This window comes from Oncorhynchus nerka, linkage group LG2, assembly GCF_034236695.1.
Source record: "Oncorhynchus nerka isolate Pitt River linkage group LG2, Oner_Uvic_2.0, whole genome shotgun sequence".
Classification (NCBI taxonomy): domain Eukaryota; kingdom Metazoa; phylum Chordata; class Actinopteri; order Salmoniformes; family Salmonidae; genus Oncorhynchus; species Oncorhynchus nerka.
Genome location: NC_088397.1, coordinates 69,634,746 through 69,642,918, shown reverse-complemented (window position 1 = coordinate 69,642,918; position 8,173 = coordinate 69,634,746). Strand labels below are relative to the sequence as shown.

Genomic DNA, 8,173 nt, shown 5'->3' with positions numbered 1-8,173 from the left:
GGAACTCCAATGTTTTAGAATAGCCTAAGCTATGATGATGTTTTTGGGAAGGGCAAAGGCTGAAAATCATGTTTTTGTGGAAGAAAATCAACGTGCATGAATCCAGGCAATGTTGAGGCAAAAATAATCCCCTTCTAAACTGAAATTATCTGTAGTTGAGACAGCTAATTGATATCAACTAAAATGGAGTAACGTTTTCACATTCACCAACATGGCAGACGTGTATACCCATTTTCTCCAATCGCATAGCAGGATTCTCCTCAGGGAGCACATCCGGTGGCGTTTCCTGTGTTTGTAAACTGAAAGAAATTGGAACTCGGGTGACGAGCCACGACAGACGAGTAAAATTAAAGGTAAATAACAAAAAACAACGTTTGAATATCACCAATGTTTTGTATGTTTAGTCGTGTATCAGACGATATTTGCGGAATTCGGCCTCCGCCTCTAAGCAAAAAATAAGTGACACGACTTGAGTTAGCGTAGACAACAGGGGAGGGGAGAACGTTCGCTAACTACAGTACGCATCGACCATTCCCTATTTATCGCGAAATCTTGCTGTAACTGCTCAGTCTTGTGCGTCGTTTGATAGCAATCCTCGAACTGTTATTTTATCTAACTAGCTGTATTTATCAGGATCCGGATTAGCGATATCATATTTCGATTTTTAGATGGCAACTCAAGTTTGTACGATTTGATGTGCGTGGAGGCCAACGGTAACGCCGTTATGTTAGCCCGAAACAGCTAGCTCTTATTCGCTCTGTTTTGTTTCCGTGAGTTATGAGGAAATACTTTCATTTTTTGGGTCAGTCAATTAAATATTACATCAAGTACTATTTCTACCGTGACAGATAACTAGCATGTTTTTCACACTACTTGGTCAATAACCTTGCCCCGTTAACGTTATCTAGCTGCAGTGCAGCCAGGGGAAATAGCCAGCTAACTTTACGATTTGTAATAATCTGTTATGATAATCAGTTGCTAGTGTATCAAGAGGTTGCTGATGCAGTGGTTCTAGTAGAGCACCTGCGAAATTACAAATATTTATGTAGTGTTAGCAATGATTGGGAAAATATAGTTTTGAGGTTTTTCTTGGATCATTAGCTTGCCGGCTATGGGTGCCATTGGTTTCATTTGTAAAATGTTTTTCAATTATGTGGCTATGGGGTCGTTCCATATGATTAAAATCCCTTTCTGACTGCACCCCTTTTGATTTGAACAAAACTTTCCATATATATTTGCCCATGGTGTATATATAAGTGGTCAGAAAGTGACTTATTGACCCTGAATGACAACGTTCAGGAGATGGCGGTGCTTAAATATCCAATGCATTCGTTTTTGTCAATATCAAATATTTTTGGGGTAACGATTAAGTACCTTACTGTGATTGTTTTCAATTAAAATGTCCAAAAAGAAAAATAGTTTCTTAGCAAAGAGCAATTTCTAAAGTAATACATTTGCTAGGATTGTCTGGGAGTGCTCTGAGTAGGGAGGGGAAAACTATCTGTTATTGGCAGAGAGGGTTGGAACTCTCTTATTGGTCTATGATCTCATTTTAACAGGCCAAAACTCCAACCAACCGAAATTTCAGGCAATCGTTTTAAGCAGCTCTTGTACTTAAAGGGCAGTATTGTCATCTTCACAGTATTATTCCTGTTCTTATGCAACGCGGAGTGCCTGGACACAGGCGTGGTATATTGGCCGTACATCACAAATCCCGAAGATGCTTTATTGCTATTATAAACTGTTTACCGGTGTATTAAGCGCAGTAAAAGTAACTGTTTATTCATAAACTAGGTGGTTCGAGCCCTGAATGACTGTTGGCTGATAGCCGTGGTATATCAAATAATTTATTTTTACTGCTCAAATTACGTTGGTAACCAGTTTATAATAGCAATAAGGCATCTCGGGGTGTTGTGGTATATGGCCAATATACTACGGCTAAGGGCTGTATCCAGGAACTCTGTGTTGCGCTTCAGAACAGCACTTAGGTGTGGTATATTGGCCATATACCACACCCCTCAGGCCTTAATGGTACCATGCCTTGAGGCGTTTTGACTGATGTCTATGCTAATATGACAAATTCGCTAACTAACCCAACAACTGTACAATGTATTTGAGATGAGTGCTCACTGTGCAAATGTGTTGGTTTTCAATGAACATTTGGAGACCAAATATAGTTTACATGTTGTCAAAAGTCTATGACTGTCTGTTTTGCCCCACCTGTTGGTTTTGTTGCTAAACAACCAACCCTTCTATTTAAAACGCAGACAAGTCTAGTTTTTGACAGCAATTGGCCTTAACATTAACTCATTTTGCATGTCCCACCCTACAATGAAACCCATGTCTTAATCACTGAAACGGTTGAGATTGAAATAATTTGAAAGCTTATAAACAGGGTTGTCAAACTTTTGTTGTCTAATAAAATTTAAATTTTAAGCTATACCGTTATGTTTTTTACGTGTCCCTATATACTGAACTAAAATATAAATGCAACATGAAACTTTTTTTTTTACTGAGTTACAGTTAATATAAGGAATTATGTCAATTGAAATTAATTCATTGGGCTATAATCTATGGTTTTCACATGACTGGGCAGGGGTGCCACCATGGGTGGTTCTTGGAATGTGGTAACACCCACTGGGGAGAAAGGCCCAGTCTATCAGAAAGAGTTTTTACCCACAAAAGGGCTTTATTACAGACAGAAATACCCCCCCCCCCTTCAGATGATCCCGCAGGTGAAGCCGGATGTGGAGGTCCTGGGCTGATGTGGTGTTAGGCAAATTGAAGAAATTCTCATTAACAGGGATGTAAACACATTTGTGCACACAATTTGAGAGAAATAAGCTTTTTGCACATATAGAACATTTCTGGGATTTTTATTTGTATCAGCTCATGAAACATGGGACCAACACTTTACGGCCCAGTACATCACCGGGGCCAAGCTTCCTACCATCCAGGACCTCTATACCAGGCGGTGTCAGAGGAAAGCCCTAAAAATTGTCAGATTCCAGCCACCCAAGTCATAGACTGTTCTCTCTGCTATCAAACAGCAAGCGGTACTGGAGAGCTAAGTCTAGGTCCAAAAGGCTTCTTAACTGCTTCTACCCCCAAGGTATAAGATTTTTGAACAGATAATCAAATGGCTACCCAGACTATTTGCATTCAAATCAACGTTTATTTGTCACATGCGCCAAATACAACAGGTGCAGCCTTACAGTGAAATGCTTACTTACTAAACAATAGTGCAAAAAAGTTATTGCCATTGCCCCTCCCCCCTCTCTCATTTTACGCAGCTGCTACTCTGTTTATTATCTATGCATAGTCACTTTAGCTCTACCTACATGTACAAATTACCTCGACTAACCGGTGCCCCTGCACATTGACTCTGTTTATTTTGTTTATTTCACCTTTATTTAACCTGTTGCTTCTACTCGGGACGCTTGCGTCCCAACTAGAGCTCTGGAAATGCAAATGCGCTACGCTAAATGCTAATAGTATTAGTTAAAACTCAAAAGTTCATTAAAATACACATGCAGGGTATCGAATTAAAGCTACACTCGTTGTGAATCCAGGCAACAAGTCAGATTTTTAAAATGCTTTTCGGCGAAAGCATGAGAAGCTATTATCTGATAGCATGCAACACCCCAAAAGACCCACAGGGGACGTAAACAAAATAATTAGCATTTCGGCGTTACACAAACCGCACAATAAAATAGAAAACATTCATTACCTTTCACCATCTTCTTTGTTGGCACTCCTAGATGTCCCATAAACACTATTTGGGTCTTTATTTCGATTAAATCGGTCCATATAAAGCCTAGATATCGTTATATGTAGACTGTGTGATAAACGAAAAACATCGTTTCAAAACGTAACGTCATTTTTTAAAATTCAAAAAGTCGACGATAAACTTTCACAAAACACTTCGAAATACGTTTGTAATGCAACTTTAGGTATTAGTAAACGTTAATAAGCGATAAAATTCATCAGGAGGCGATGTAAAGATCATTAGCTGTCTGTCTGGAAAAATGTCCGGCTAGAAACTCAACGAAAATATCCGGTCCTAGACCGGATTAGATACGGTGTCCTGTATGTGTTTGACCAAGAAAAAACTCAAGGAAATGACAAGACTCTAGACACCCTGTGGAAGCTGTAGGTACTGCAACCTCAGTCAATTAATTGTGGTTCACGTTTATCAATGGGTTCAAGTAGCGCATGGATATATTTTCCCCATTTTCAGTGATCAGTTTTTCCTGTGCTTTTCGATGTAAATGCCGTTCTGGTAAGCCACAGCAGTGATTTAACCAGTTTTTTAAACGTCTGAGTGTTTTCTATCCACACAGACTAAGCAAATGCATATACTATATTCCTGGCATGAGTAGCAGGGCGCTGAAATGTTGCGCGATTTTTAACAGAATGTTCAAAAAAGTAGAGGGTCGACTGAAGAGGTTAACCAGGTAGGCTAGTTGAGAACAAGTTCTCATTTACAACTGCGACCTGGCCAAGACTAGTGAGGTGACTAGTGAGATTTACCTGCTGGAGAGCGTGCTACGGGTGAGTGCTGCTATGGTGACCAGTGAGCTGAGATGAGGCAGGACTTTACTTAGCAAAGACTTGTAGATGACCTGGAGCCAGTGGGTTTGGCAACGAGTATGAAGCGAGGGCCAGCCAACAAGTGCGTAGAGGTTGCAGTGGTGGGTAGTAATGTGGGGCTTTGACAAAACAGGTGGCATTGTGATAGACTGCATCCAATTTGTTGAGTAGAGTGTTGGAGGCTATTTTGTAAATGACATCGTCGAGGATCGGTAGGATGGTCAGTTTTACGAGGGTATGTTTGGCAGCATGAGTGAAGGAAGCTTTGTTGCGAAATAGGAAGCCGATTCTAGATTTAATTTTGGATTGGAGATGCTTATTGTGAGTCTGGAAGGAGAGTTTACAGTCTAACCAGACACCTAGGTATTTGTAGTTGTCCACATATTCTAAGTCAGAACCGGCCAGAGTAGTGATGCTAGACGGGCGGACAGGTGTGGACAGCGATCTGTTGAAGAGCATGCATTTAGTTTTACTTGCATTTAAGAGCAGTTGGAGGCTACGGAAGGAGAGTTGTATGGCATTGACGCTCGTCTGGAGGTTAGTTAACAGTGTCCAAAGAAGGGCCAGAAGTATACAGAATGGTGTTGTCTGTGTAGAGGTGGATCAGAGAATCACCAGCAGCATCATTGATGTATACAAAGAAAAGAGGGCCCGTGAATTTAACCCTGTGGCACCCCCGATTTGACACACTGAACTCTATCAGAGTAGTAGTTAATGAACCAGGCGACGCAATCATTTGAGAAACCAAGGCGGCTGAGTCTGCCGATAAGAATGTGGTGATTGACAGAGTCGAAAGCCTTGGCCAGGTTGAATACGGCTGCACAGTATTGTCTCTTATCGATGGCGGTTATGATATTGTTTAGGACCTTGAGCGTGGCTGAGGTGTGCCCATGACCAGCTCTGAAACCAGATTGCATAGAAGAGAAGGTACGGTGGGATTCGAAATGGTTAGTAATTTGTTTGTTAACTTGGCTTTCGAAAACCTTAGAAAGGCAGGGTAGGATAGATATAGGTCTGTAGCAGTTTGGGTCTAGAGTGTCTCTACGTTGAAGAGGGGGATGACCTCTGCTGCTTTCCAATCTTTGTGAATTTCAGACGATATGAGAGGTTGAACAGGCTAGTAATAGGGGTTGCAACATTTTCAGCAGATAATTTTAGAGAGGTTCCTGATCTGTACCGGTACCCCCTCTTTACCGGTACCCTGTATATAGCCTCGCTATTATTTTACCGCTATTATTTTACCGTTGATCTTTAATTATTTGTTACTTTTATTTTAAAATGTTTACTTAACACTTATTTTTCTTAACTGCATTGTAGAGGTCGACCGATTATGATTTTTCAATGCCGATACCGATTATTGGAGGACCAAAAAAAGCGGATGTTTAAATTTGTAAAAAAAAGTTATTTATTTAAAAAAATGACAATTGCAATAATACTGAATGAACACCTATTTTAACTTAAATATAAATATAATACATCAATAGAAATCAATTTAGCCTCAAATAAATAATGAAACATGTTCAATTTGGTTTAAATAATGCAAAAACAAAAGTGTTGGAGAAGAAAGTAAAAGTGCAATATGTGCCATGTAAAAAAAGCTAACGTTTCAGTGCCTTGCTCAGAACATGAGAACATATGAAAGCTGGTGGTTCCTTTTGACATGAGACTTCAATATTCCAGGGTAAGAGGTTATAGGTTGTATTTAATATAGTATTTATAGGACTATTTCTCCATACCATTTGTATTTCATATACCTTTGACTATTGGATGTTCTTAAAGGCACCACAGTATTGCCAGTGTAACAGTATAGCTTCCGTCCCTCTCCTCGCCCCTACCTGGGCTACGAGCCTGCTGCTGCCTACCATCGCTCAGTTAGACTGCTCTATCAAAGCATAGACTTAATTATAACATAACACACAGAAATACGAGCCTTTGGTCATTAATATGGTCGAATCCAGAAACTACCATTTCAAAAACGAAACGTTTATTTCAGTGAAATACGAATCCGTTCAGTATTTTATCTAACGGGTGCCATCCCTAAGTCTAAATATTCTTGTTACATTGAAAAACCTTCAATGTTATGTCATAATTACGTAAAATTCTGGAAAATTAGTTCGCAATGAGCCAGGCTGCCCAAACTGTTGCATATACCCTGACTCTGCGTGCAATGAACGTAAGACACAATTTCATCTGGTTAATATTGCATGGTAACCTGGATTTGTTTTAGCTAAATATGCAGGTTTAAAAATATATACTTCTGTGTATTGATTTTAAGAAAGGCATTGGTGTTTATGGTTAGGTACAGTCTTCCAACGATTGTGCTTTTTTCGCAAATGTGCTTCTGTTATATCATCCCCCAGCGTTGCATCGATTATATGCAACGAAGGACACGCTAGATAAACTAGTAATATCATCAACCATGTGTAGTTATAACTAGTGATTATGATTGATTCTTTTTTATAAGATAAGTTTAATGCTAGCTAGCAACTTACCTTGGCTTCTACTGCATTCGCGTAACAGGCGGGCTCCTCGTGGAGTGCAATGAGGCAGGTGGTTAGAGCGGTGGACTAGTTAACTGTAAGATTGCAAGATTGGATCCCCCGAGCTGACAAGGTGAAAATCTGTCATTATGCCCCTGAACCAGGCAGTTAACCCACCGTTCCTAGGCCGTAATTAAGCGGCCATTCTGATTAATCGGTCGACCTCTCCTGCATTGTTGGTTAAGGGCTTGTAAGTAAGCATTTCACTGTAAGGTGAACCTGTTATATTCGGTTTATGTGACATAAAATTGGTTTGAAATGTTGTTTATATTTTTGTTCAGTGTGTGTTGTAGCTAAGACCCTTTTATGACATAATCCGAGTTGTTTGTTGTGCCTGCCATTAGTTGAGACGCAGTATACTCTTGAATACAGGGTGGGCCAGTGTCATGTTTGGGCTGATAGATTGACTCAAATGTGTATAAAGTTGACATTCCAACTTTCAAATGTCACCACAAAGATGGTTGGAGGTCCACCCATCATAGAATGTTGACTTGAGTGGGAATATCCGTTATAAATTAAATTTTTCGATCTTTCATAGGAAACCTATTGAAATCATAGAAATGGATAATAGAATAGACAAACCCATTCAAGTTGACATTTGACAGTGGGTGGAGCGGCGTCCATCTTTCTGGCACTACTTGGAAGTTTATAGTTTCAATACAATTTAAATGTCAATGCTGTATCAGCTAAATTTCAGGTGTCTGAAGAGAGTGGTCCAGTTTAGGAATTAATTTCTATGTTTGCAATGACACCCACCCTGTATTCAAGAGTATACTGTCTCAACCAATGACGGGCACAATACAAACACTTCAGATGATGTCAAATGGGGTCGAAGCTACAACATTTGTGAAAATTAGAAATGTAATAAAGCTTTATTTTATTTAAGTTTTTACGTTTTTCAAGATATCAGACTATTTTGAAATCCCGGATTTGTAAGCTTTGAAATGATATCAACCGTTAATTGTTTTCAGTGATGAAGACATGGACGTCTCATGGTATGGTGGGGTATGCAAAATCGGTCGACTTTGAGCACCTCGCTC

At 39.7% G+C, this 8,173-nt stretch overlaps 1 protein-coding gene across 29 annotated transcripts in view; it reads left to right on the top strand.

Annotated features, from left to right (window-relative positions):
• Positions 1 to 254: 254 nt before the first annotated feature.
• LOC115140752 (gastrula zinc finger protein XlCGF58.1-like) overlaps positions 255 to 8,173 on the top strand; it is a 40,053-nt gene continuing 32,134 nt past the window's right edge. For 27 of the 29 annotated variants that reach the window (XM_029679294.2, XM_029679090.2, XM_029679326.2 and 24 more), the window contains exon 1: positions 255 to 353. The gene's annotated coding sequence lies outside the window, so the exon portion shown is untranslated. Of the gene's footprint in view, positions 354 to 492; positions 803 to 8,173 lie in introns of those variants that run through there. The other 2 variants (XM_029679081.2, XM_029679070.2) reach the window with 2 other exon arrangements.